This window comes from Rhipicephalus microplus, chromosome 9 (assembly GCF_043290135.1).
Source record: "Rhipicephalus microplus isolate Deutch F79 chromosome 9, USDA_Rmic, whole genome shotgun sequence".
Lineage (NCBI taxonomy): Eukaryota > Metazoa > Arthropoda > Arachnida > Ixodida > Ixodidae > Rhipicephalus > Rhipicephalus microplus.
The window spans coordinates 50311617-50323769 of NC_134708.1; the positions used below are offsets into that span (position 1 = coordinate 50311617).

The 12153-nt window shown below is 43.0% G+C and overlaps 1 long non-coding RNA gene across 1 annotated transcript; it reads left to right on the forward strand.

Moving 5' to 3' along the window:
* Window positions 1-6321: 6321 nt before the first annotated feature.
* Window positions 6322-10464, forward strand: LOC119163819 (uncharacterized). The gene is made up of 2 exons (XR_005108744.2): window positions 6322-7175; window positions 7233-10464. It is a non-coding gene; the product is annotated as an uncharacterized LOC119163819 (long non-coding RNA).
* The last annotated feature ends 1689 nt before the right edge of the window (window positions 10465-12153 follow it).

Sequence of the window (12153 nt, forward strand, 5' to 3'; positions counted from 1 at the left end):
TTATGCTAAACTTAAAGTGAACAATGAACTGTACGTATGTAATGATGAACAAAAATGCAGATTACCTTTGAACGCTGTGCGTCACGATGACACCGGGATGTCCAGAGCCCACAATGCATGACGAGTACAAGTTGTGAATTCACTTTCCCTAATAAGCTTTAATAAAACTGCTGCTTGGGCGAGTTGGTTCATGATTATTTAGACAAATTTATCAGCGCAAAAAGATGGAACTTTTAGAAAAGAAACACACACGCAGCACTGTTGCAATGCAAGGAGAATTGTGAATAAAGCTGCAAAACTTGAAGAAATTTTGCTGATTCAATCTCCTGACATGGCAGTAATAAGCGAGACGTGGCTACATGGCGATATTCATGATTGAGAGATAATTTCCCCCTCTTATTCTCTTTTGCGCACCGACCGCGATAGCCGCGGAGTTGGGGTCGCAGTGGCAGTATGCAAGGGCTTATCATTTCGGAAAGAGCAAAGCACTCCAGATTATGAAAGTTTGTGGTGCACTGTATACGTTCATATGTCACCCGTGCTTATAGGTGGTGTTTATTGGAAGCCAAACCCGTCGGACGAATACGTCACAAGAAGTCACGATTTTTTCCACGACAAGTTGAATGATCAAACTAAGCTAATTCTTACCGGTGATTTTAATTTACCTACTATTAATTGGAATGCATCGACAGTCGATAGTAGAGATCCTTCTTGTTCCGAGCTGCTTTTGAATGTAGCATTAAGTTTTTCATTATCTCAGCTTGTCAGAGACCCAACACGCATTCAGCGGCAGACACTTTAAATACTAGATCTTGCCTTTGTCTTTTACGATCCAACAGCTGACGTCAAGCTAGGAGATGGCATATCTGATCATAAACTTCTTTTACTAGCAGTCACTATCAGTAGCAGCGTACCAATTCTGAAATAGCATGTAGCTATTAAAAACTAATAGAGCTGATGATGTTAGCATTATTGACTTCCTCATAGTAGCGCTGGAATGCTTTTTCATTGAAAATCACCGTACAGTGAATAATCTATTGCTTAAACTGAAGGACATAATAATATATTGTGAGAACAGATTCTTTCCCACACAACTCAAATGTATAAAACACAGAAACCCATGGATTACGCGCCATGTGATCCACCTGAAAACAAGGATGCAAAAGAAAAACTGTAATTGTGATGATATTTGCAGACTTTCTGATGAGCTGAGGGCATCTATTAGGAACTCAAGAGATGTTCTCTTTCCAATGACACTAATGAATTTCATGACCCAGCATCCACATAAGTTTGGCGCTATCAATCCAAACCTAAAGACCACGTGACTCAAATAGATATAAATGGGACTATAACAGATGAAGCTCACTCTCTCGCTGGCACATTTAACGGGTACTTTCAATTTGTTTTTCCACGTACTCGTGGGCTTTCAGAATCTGAGGAGTTAGACATCCTCTCAGTTATTTTGCAAGAGTCTGTGCTAGGCCCCATTCTATTTCTGATTTTTGTTCACAACATTCATTCTTACGTTGAACCTGATGTAACGGTCAGACTCTTTGCGGATGACTGCGTCATTTATACCACAGTACAAACGATCGACGACCAAATTCAGTTAAATACATCCCTCACTAACATTTTAGGATGGTGTCACAACTGGGGAATGGAAATAAATGTAAGAAAAACTTCGTACATACGTATTACCTGAATGCGCAGGAGTGCTATTATGCACAGGAGTATGCGCAGGAGTGCTATTACTGCAGCAAAGTGTTCCAGCAGAATGACCTGCAAAGACACCTACGTGTCCACACTGGCGAAAAACCGTTCACCTGCCACCTATGTCCCGTGACATTCACCCAAAAGCACAGCCTCACTCGTCACATTCGAACGCATACGGGCGAGAAGCCACACAAGTGTCGCTTCTGCCCGAAGGCATTCATCAACAATTGGGATAAAAACAGGCACGAGGCATGTGAACACACGGGTGCGAGACCGTGTAAATGTCGTTTTTGTCCAATGAAATTCATCATCAAGTGGGAATGGAAAAAGCACGAATAGGGCTCGCACAGGTAGTGAGGGCTTATCGCACCAGGGTTCACGCAGTGAGCGACAGATGAGGGGGACTGTATGGAATTTGTTGGAATGACGCATTTCCAAGCATCGAAAACATCCGTTTTGAGACGGTGACATCAAGTCACCACCGCTTTTGCAGTGGTTCCCAACAAAATCATAAACTTCCATACTTGGTAGGGTGGAAAGCCAATATAGTGGGTTAGCTGCATGATAACATTAGTAAAGACAGCATAATAAAAAAGCAGCATGTAAAAAAAGTGGAGATTAAAGACGAGCAATGACCGACTACTGATACTCTAAAGCTTGAGATTTATAATTGCACTTAACACACCACATACCCTCAAAACAATCATTACAAAGGAAACATAAATAATATAATTAACAAGAAAAATAGCGTAGACTGATAACTCTATTACAAGAAATTAAAATACCTGTGCTCTGTTAACTAGAGCAATGAAAGTCTGAGTAATACATGCCTCAGACAAACTACTGGTGCACCCTCCTGTGGAAATTTCCCATTGCACCCAGCCACTTTGTACAGAATGGCACTTTCGGCAAACAAGGGGACGCCTGTGAGTGAAAAAGTATTTACTCACTATAATTACTTTAGCGTGGACGATTGCACCACTAAAGTATACGGTGGCACTTGGGTTTTGAGACATATTGAATAATTACGAATGACATCAGCTGTGTTCTTACGAGAACTTCTGTTGACAGTCTTTTTTGGGGGGGGTAGGATGATCGCACCACTTGCTCCCAAACGTTTGGTATTTGCCATACACGCTCTTCCTATTGCAGTGATGCAGAGTCTTAATTTGTTGTCATCTTCACTCACCGCTATCAAATTATGTCTTCACATTTGACCCATAACACTGTGTGCTGATCTAGTGAGAAGGTGCTTGAAGCATGGTGTGGTGAGATCTTTCAACAATGGCACAGTGTTTAGTTTGCTCCGCATAAGATGACTCTGCCGCAAAGGTCTTACATTACCAAGAGAAAAGAGAGCTGTTTAATCACTACAACACTGCAAGATGAAATATGTGTATTGATTTTTGTATTTCTTGGCTACTCAATGCATACTTCTATTCCACTGCATGGGTATTAAGTCTTTCATCGCTAATAAAAGAATAGCTAAACTTTTTGTTGTACAGTTGTCTTTGTCTCTAGTCAATTTGTGCATCAATGGTTCCCAAGAGGCTGGAATCAATTGATGGCTTTTCTGAGGAGTTAGTGCATTTTATTATTTTTTTTTACATTTTTAGGACTGTGATAGCATTGTATGCAAACGGTGAGAAATTTTAGCAGGGATGTCCTTGGTAAGGACAGATAGCTCTTGCCAAGGACAACATATGCAATAAACTTATGTGGGAGGTCAACATAAAGACGAAACATTTTGCTACGATAATGTGTGTGTTTAGATGTTGCACTTTGTGAATTCGGTTAAATAATGTTGATTCAAAATTTACAGATGCGCGATAAATAAATAATCCCCCGTGAATATCTGAAGTCGTAGGGATGAAGGCTGTACAAATCCATGTATTGCCCACAATTCCCGTGGTAAAATCAAAACAATCATAGCACTTAGTTTACAGTAACTGAAAAGTTGGCAATGCCACCTTTTTTTATAATCTTGTCCTTTCAAGTTTTTTATCATGATGTACCATTTCGTTCGCTTTTCTAATGCAGCTCATCTTAAGAGTGCCTTGAAGGGCCCCTAAACTACCTCCAATAATTTTTTCAACATTTCAGTTAAATGCGTGCATCCATTCAGGATGCCATCACGGTCAACAGTACCAAGTGCGGCAGCTACTGTGGAGCTCATAGGCTGCAGGCGCTCCGCAAATTACAAGAAAAAATCCATTCTTTCTTCTCTTTGCACCTTTCAGCATTCCTGAGCATTTGCTGTTAGGTCAACAATTCCCATGTGCTCCTGTCATCCACAAAAAAAAGGGGGGCCATCTGCATGCAAGTACGTGTTCTTGCACTCGGCTAGGAGGAGAGAAACGAACCGACGAAGAGAGCATGCTGAAAGAAAAGGTGAAATGAGCGAGGGCCTCTTTTTCTTGATTATCAGACATGCGTAACTCTGTTATTACGCCACCATTTCAAAAAAATTCTTATGGCTACATGCTCGTTGTAAACCAGTGCACAACTGCAACACCAACCACAACCGAGTTTTAACTTCTGGATAGTTTAGGCGCCGTCTAAAACCTCTTTCTGTGTACCAGTGGAGCTTGATGAAATGGGTTGGAGTGCAATACAGGGTGGAAAAAAAAGAAGCAAATGCGAGTTGTATTATAATAATCGTCTAAAATTTACGTTGCCTGACCTGTACCACTAAATGGGGCCAAGATGGTCCAGCCCACTGTAGCCCTCTTCCCACAAGCTCTGCCTCTTCTGTATGTGGTTTCCCTGTTGGCCACCGAAACAACCAGCAGCACTTATTCGCTCTGTGAACTGAATGCTATTTTCTCACACGGCACATTTCAACTTTGTAAAAATTGTATCGAACGCTTCTTAACCTTTACACCCCTCTGCAGCCATCTGAAAGAACAAGCATCTTGAACAACACTGTATCATGAGCAATAAGAGCTGGAAAACCAAGTTTTCGTTTATTGAATGATTACTTGTAATGTACAGATATGAATGAGACATGTTGAATTGCTGGAGACACCGATTTTCTCTATGGTTGTTGAAAGGTAATTTCAGTGTTGCATCTTGTATTGGTCTTGATCACATGTGCACCGCTTGTTACAGCATCCTAGAGAACTGGCTAATCAGGATAGTCTTTTTTTTTTTTTCATCAAATAGAGTGCACACATAATAAAATTCAAGATGAAGATAGACAATTCATATTTTATTAGGTTCCTCAAATGTGACAATTTCACATTACAAAGAAACGTTTTTTTATTATTTTTTGTCACAAATATTGAGTGGCCGAGTTTACTTTCCTGTAGTGAATGAGCACAGACCAAATGTCATCCTCCTTGAATTGTAGTGCAAGCTATTACAGTAGGTGTTGTTCTACAAAAAAGACGTGTTATTGATTGATTTGATTGGTATGTGGGGTTTAACGTCCCAAAACCACCATATGATTATGAGAGACGCCGTAGTGGAGGGCTCCGGAAATCTTGACCACCTGGGGTTCTTTAACATTTGCCCAAGATGTGTTATTACAAGCTGTGCTTCCTCAGATACAGTCAGTCTCAAATCATGTTTACTGTCTACTTTGAAGGTTGTCATTGTTAACTACAGCCCCTTGAAGAAGCACAACACTATGCAGACAGGAAGGACTGCACATATGCATGTCAAGCACGGCACAAGAAGAATCTTATTGGCTGGATTCTTTCCGATACAGGCACGTCAACTCGACCCCTGGAATACAAACAGTACTTGCTGACACTCCCAGAGATTATATCCACAGAAGTACTCAAATAAGTGCAACACTTTTCATCGTAGCCCAGATGGTAGAGCATTGGACGCGTAATTCGAAGGTTGTGGTTCTGGGTATGGCAGGTGAAATGGGTGAATTTCTGTCCACTTTAATCAATTTCTATCAATGACAAAATTGGTACCCACACCAATAAACATCTATACTTTGCCAGGCCAAACTGTCCGATTCATTTGGTTGTGTTTAACATAAAAATGAGCCCCTCAAACATTTTTTCTTCGCTTATTCATGCATGCGAACTGTTCCACCAGAGGACACCAATTTCCTGCATAATCTCGACCATCGGCGCTAATTGCCCTTGTGAACTACGACTAGTCCACACAACGTGTCGCTGTCGCGGAGGGCACACGAAATTCCAAGCACACACTCTCACGTTGATTACATTTCTTCGGGAGCTGTGCACCGTTTCACGTCGCTGTGTGACCGCGGGCAGCGCTTGCAATTGTACGGTGGTTCGTCCGTGTAGGACACCACGTGACACCATTTTGCGCACACTTTAGCTCATTCAGCGTGAAGCGCTTCACCAACCCCTTACAAATGTCGGCACTGTCAATACCCCTATGCACGCGTCCAAAAAAAAGACCGGCAGCCTCACTTGCGAGGAGAGGGGCAAGGTTCCTTTTGGCGTTGCATAAGTGGTTGCCAGACTGGCAGGATCAATGTTGCCAGATTGCCGCTAAATTTGACTGCAAATTTTTTTTCTGTAGTTGTGGCTTTTTTGTGAGAATTTGGTGCCATCCGCGGTGCATTTCGCGAACGAGCGACGCTGGCCGTTTTAATTAACAGCAGTCTGGCAACAACCACCCCAAAGTTTGGCAACTGACTTAAGCAACGCCAAAAGCACGGAGGAAGGAAACGTGGCCAAAAGGAACCTTGCCACCGCGAGAATCCTGTCCGAAGGCGCGCCAAGTCATCGCAAACGGCGAAGCAAAATCCCAGTGCCCAGGAGGCGTTGTCCTCACACAGCCAACAAACGCAAACAAAGCGCGCTAGTCCTGTAAGGAGCGGGCCAGGGGTGTCCGATCACGTCGACCGATGGAGCTGTCACGGCTGACACAAGAAAACCGAAGCTAGCGACAGTTAGATCACCAACGAGCACGCGCGCTCAGACGCCATCATTAAGCCACGAGGTTTTGTTTTTCGTTTGAGTTTCGTTTTCGTATTTATGCGCTACGTCGGCAACTTGCAACAGTCTCAAATAGAAGCAATCCGCAGCTTATGTTGTTGTGTATGGTTACTAAGCTTGTTAACAAAGAAGTTTACTCAAAAGTGCTTTACGCTCATTTATTAAAGGCACGACCACTTTTAGCAGGCTCTCAGTGCCTAAAGAAGCTCTATGGACACTGACATAAGGTTTTTTTTTTTTTTTTTGCCTCTCGTAGCGTCTGTCCAAGTTCGAAGTCCTACGTTCTAGCAATCCTAGTTCTTATGTTTGAGTAGTATTTCGATGGAAAAGCGCTGCGCGTTTTTGTTGGAGTGTTTCGTATTGCTACCAAGCGTTAGTACAGTGAGCCAATTAGCGACTACCTGTGGCATTGGTCGTAAAGTTTGCTGGAGAGCTTACGCACGAGTGCGCCACGCTAGGCGAAGGCAGATGTAAAATGCGATGAAATGCGTGCGCGCTGAAGACAACGCTACGTCCATATTGCCCAATCAGGTCTGTCAGATGCATTGATCGATATGTGGGGTTTAACGTCCCACCTGTCTGTTGCAGGCGAGATGCGCCCGAAGGAATGAAACGTGCGTGTTCTTCACGGACCTGACCGTCGACCACAGCGTTGCCTCTAAAATGCACTTCCGATGAGTGCACGGCCTAAGGCCTTCTTTGTTACGGCGTCTTCGTGTGGCAAATGCCAACGGTGTCAAGAGACTCTTGAGGCTCGTAGCGTCAACGCAACTAGAGTCATGTTCATCTTTCAGGGAGGGCAAGTTAATGGACTTCGAGTTTCGTTTTACGCGTCTGAGTTCATCCTGCTTACATGTTCGCATGCACCGTGCGCCATTTCATTCTAGATTCATCGTCACCGGTTAAAACTGAGCATCTGCGGGTGCCCGCATTTATGTAAAGTTCACTTGTTGACGTAACACGTTTTCTCAAGAGGCAAAGTGGTTCTGTTGTCTTGGTGATATCACATGAACATTTGTTGCCTACGGGATTATTGTTGTCACATTTGTTGTCTACTCTAACTCGGTTGCAATTTGAGCCTCTTACTTGTTTGTAATCCATTTCATTGATGTAGTTTCATCATCAAGTTTTCAATCACCGAATCACACAGGTTTCAACCTATCTCCGGAAGATGGTTGATTGCTCAATGAAGTTTCTGTACGTCCTTCAGCAGGGGCGACGTCAGCGGGGTTGTAGAGGGGGAGGAGGGAGGGAGGGGGGCCATCAAATTCTCGCCTTTGCCCTCCCCCCACCCCCAAGAGCAAGCATAGTCAAAACACAATGCATATGTTCCTTGCCCCCTGAAAGAACTCGCTTGTAAAGGGCGCCCCCCCCCCCCCCCTCCATCAATAAAAGAATCCTGGCGCCGCCCTGTCCTTCAGTGACTCACACAAACGTAACACCATAAGGTTCTGGTAGATCACGCATGGCCATGTGCAAGCAAAGTTATTTCAAATTGTACAGCTTTCATTAGAGCAAATATGTATGATGTTGAAGCTGATCTTTTGTGTGAATTTCCACAGTGTGATCAGGTGCTCTTTGTGAAGATGGCGTTGACACCCTTTAAAAAAAAAAAGTCGTATTTAGGGTGCCTAAACAAGCTGTCGATCAAGCAATGATTGGCTTTGTTTCCAATGTCTAAAATATGCTGTGTTCGTTGTGCAAAAAAAAAAAGTCATGACTCAACAAAAAATGATAATCAACTGTTAGACAGTCTGAGTGATAGCAAATCTCCTTAGGAGATGCATCTCCTAAGGACACTTGTTTGTGGGCGTTTGTTTGCAATGTCAGCACACATTTCTCAATATGGCCAATGGGTCAAAATTCCCTAATGTAATAGCAAATTTTCAAATGGAGCATCTGGTAATGCGTATTTCAATATGCTGTTTCATTGCACAATCTCCCGCTTCACAATCAAAGAGGAAAGTGCAACTCCTGCAGCTTCTCATTTTGTGCTCTACATTTAGCATGCAAACAATCGTTGTGTAAATGCTGGCTTTGCTCGAATGATCGATGTATATCGGTGTTCCTGCATCAAGTGAACTAAGCATATTTAGCCATAGAAGCAGCCCCTGGAATTATTATTACTGTGTGGCAGGAGGGTGCTTCTTGAGAGCATGGCATACTCGTGCTGTTTTGTTTGCACCATCGCGTTCGATCAGTGTACTTAGATAATTTAATCTTATCTTGGCATCTCTCAATACGGGAAACCCTGCATGCCACGAAGGTTTTTTCCTTAGTATATGGCCTGGGGTTCTGTATGTTCCCCACTTGTATGTAAAAAGGTACAAAGTGGTTGCCTAATGCATGACATTAAGTGTAGTAGACTGACCCACTTGTATCCCTGATTCACCTCTCACCAAGTCCACTTTTCTTTGTACCTCAGTTTGCAGAATTCAGGGCATGTGCACAGACCGAGGAATACAGGATGGTGGAGGATTGTCTTGAAGGAATCGCTGGTGGCCCCTTCCACGAATTGTTTGCAAACGAGCACATGCGAGGATTTTTCTTGCAGCGGCATCATCTCATGGATAGCATCCGGCTATGACGACCATTTGCATTCTATTGCTTTCTGCTGATGTGTCTTGGTGTGATGTCGTTCTGTCAGGTTTTCAGCATGTTTTGTCTTGCTGTTGGTAACTGTGGAGTGTTTTCTTGTCAAGCTGGCCTTGTCAGCATTGCTCGTTGTCACCCTAGTTGTGTCCAACTCAGCAACTCGGTCTGCTTTATCTTATTATTACTACTGCTTGATGGATCTGTGGTGAGAGGGAAGGCTGTGGAAAATAATCGTATTGACATTGTAATTTTTGTTCATGGTCACATTGTGCTGCTTTTTGATTGTTACTTCAACAATCAGTGCCAGCGACTGTTACCATCAGCTTGTTTTGTTTCTGATGGTATTCTCATAGTACAGTAAAAGCTCATTAATTGAAACTCATAGGGGACTGTAAGATTGTTCGAATTAAGCGGAGTTTGAATTAGTGGTTGAATGCTACAGTGAACATACTTCGGGCCATGCTGTGCGGGAAAGAACCAAAGAGCCACATGGACTTGTTATTAAAAAGTAGGTGCTACATGTTTGTAGCAGGTGACTTTGTAAATTAAGTGAAGCTCTAAGACCGAAAAGAATTAATTGATCAGTCAGTGATTGACAAAAAAATACCTAGTGAAATGCATTCATGCGAGCAATTTGATGTGAAAATTAATGATGCTATTTGAGCTCCAAATGCATTTGTTTACATGGAAAAGTTTGCACAATTAGAATGAAAAGTAATCAGCAATTTCTATTAGCTTGCGTTTCTTCAGTTGCGACTCCATGAGCATCGTTTGCTGCTTGTTCAAGGGCTCTAACGAAGTGTCCAAATTGTATTTTGACTAGAAATGCTGCAGTTTCGTTGCTTTGGATCTCTAGTGAGTTTGGTTTGGTTTTGCAACGCATTGTGATCACTCGACGCGGAGTTTCACGAGGAGCGATGAAAACCAGGGGCTCCCTGTTGGAATTAATCATTGTAGATATCGGCATGTTCAAATTATTGGGAGCTTTCTCACAATGATATTCGCAGCGCTCTGCCTGGGCCGGGGCATCAGTTTGAATTAACTGTAAGTTCAGATTATCCAAACTTGAATTAACGAGCTTTTACTGTGTTCAGTTTTGATTATTTGTGGCAAATGACGTGGACAAGATATTTGTCATTGTTTCTGTCTCTGTTGACTGGCAGTTTATAGTGAACTAAAATTATGAATGGGTAAAAACTGTAATAAAATAACCAAAAAATATGGAGCTGTGCCTTTTACATATGTCGTAACGGTCACCACCTTGTAAGCTGCAACATCAGGCACTGTCCTATATAAAAGTGATGTCACATGTAATTTGTCAAGGTGGATTGCTGTCTCGTGAGCCTTTAGAATGAAGGCTCTGTGCCTGTAGCGTTTCGCCCTCGTCTGTCATGCTTTCCCTGGAACTCGTGAAGCCTTTAAAAAAACGTGAGCAGTTTGTAATGTGCAAGTGCTTGGTTCTCCGAGTATGTTCTACGGGTCAAGTCAATGGCTAACCAGTGTATCGTTGTGCAGTAACAAAGTGTTCTTGCTGGTCAGGTGTTCACCTGTATACTGACACAGGTGAACACCTTATACAGGTGTATACCTGATCAGCCCACCTGTATACTTAGAAGCACACATGTTGACTCACTCATTCTTAGTGTGGGAACAGTGCAAGGAGCGAACAGCGACATCATGGAAGCTTGTAGCCAAATAACCATTGCGGATAGTTGCTCAGTTTCAATGCTATATAAGTACCCTCAGCTACTTGCACATCATGCATTCTTGTTGCCTTGTATGTCTCAGATATACCAGTGGGACAACAAACTTTCCTGATGAGTGCAGCTCCTGTAACCGATCGCATTTTCTCTCTTGCAGGCTTCACTAGATTACCTCCTCATCAGCTCGGTGATGGCTCATCTACCCAAAAAGAGTGGCTTCATTGCAACTTCCTTCGAACGAGTAGCTCAGACTACTCTGAAGGTGTGGGTGTCGCGGAGTGGCACACTTGCACATACTGCAAAAAGGTCTTCCGAAAGAAGGCAAACCTGACAGTTCACCTCCGCACCCACACCGGCGAGAGGCCATTCCATTGTCACCTGTGTCCCATGAGCTTCGCGCAGAAGGCAACTCTCGTGTATCACACACGATCGCACACCGGAGCGAAGCCCTACCAGTGCCGCTACTGTCCCACGTCCTTCACACGAAATGTTAGACTGCTAAACCACGAGCGCAGATGGCATCTGAAGCATTGAAATGCTCCCTGGAGATGCTCTCACTGGCGTCTCTTGTGATGAGCGGACTTTGAGGAGCAGATGTGTTCAATTTCTCTAGTTACCACGGTTTTGTCGGTTAAATGAAGAGTTCGATGACAAAATGAGATTTCACGGCCAGTGATGCTGCCTTTGTATCAGAGGGTGTGGTGGATATTTTATAAGGCTGCCAAGGTTGAAGACGGCGCTTGTTGGCATAGCATCGTTGCCAAGTGTATAGGGCAACTAACTGACAGAACACAAGTGCTCTGTTACGTGTCCTGTCCTTTAGTTGCACTGTACAACCTGCAGCTTTTAAGATAGCTCATATGTCTCGTGAAAATATTTGGCTGATTGGCGATGTCATGGTGAACTACCTTTTTCCGGCTCCTCTGTTTTCAAAACTATCCCTGTTTTTTCTGACCTGCAACATGAAGTGTCTTAAATGTGTGTTGAACCGTATTGACGTGGACTGCATCTAATTAACATTATATAGAGACATAGGTAAGTGCTGCGATGTAGAGAAATTTTATAGGAATACAATCCTGGTTGACAAAGTTGTGGAAAGAAACTTATTACCATAGCTAGGTTATTTTCTAATGGTAAATATAAAATAATAATAAACTTGCCTCAATTAGGTTATTACCTTCATCCCTCCGCCTTTTCTTATTTGGTGTACG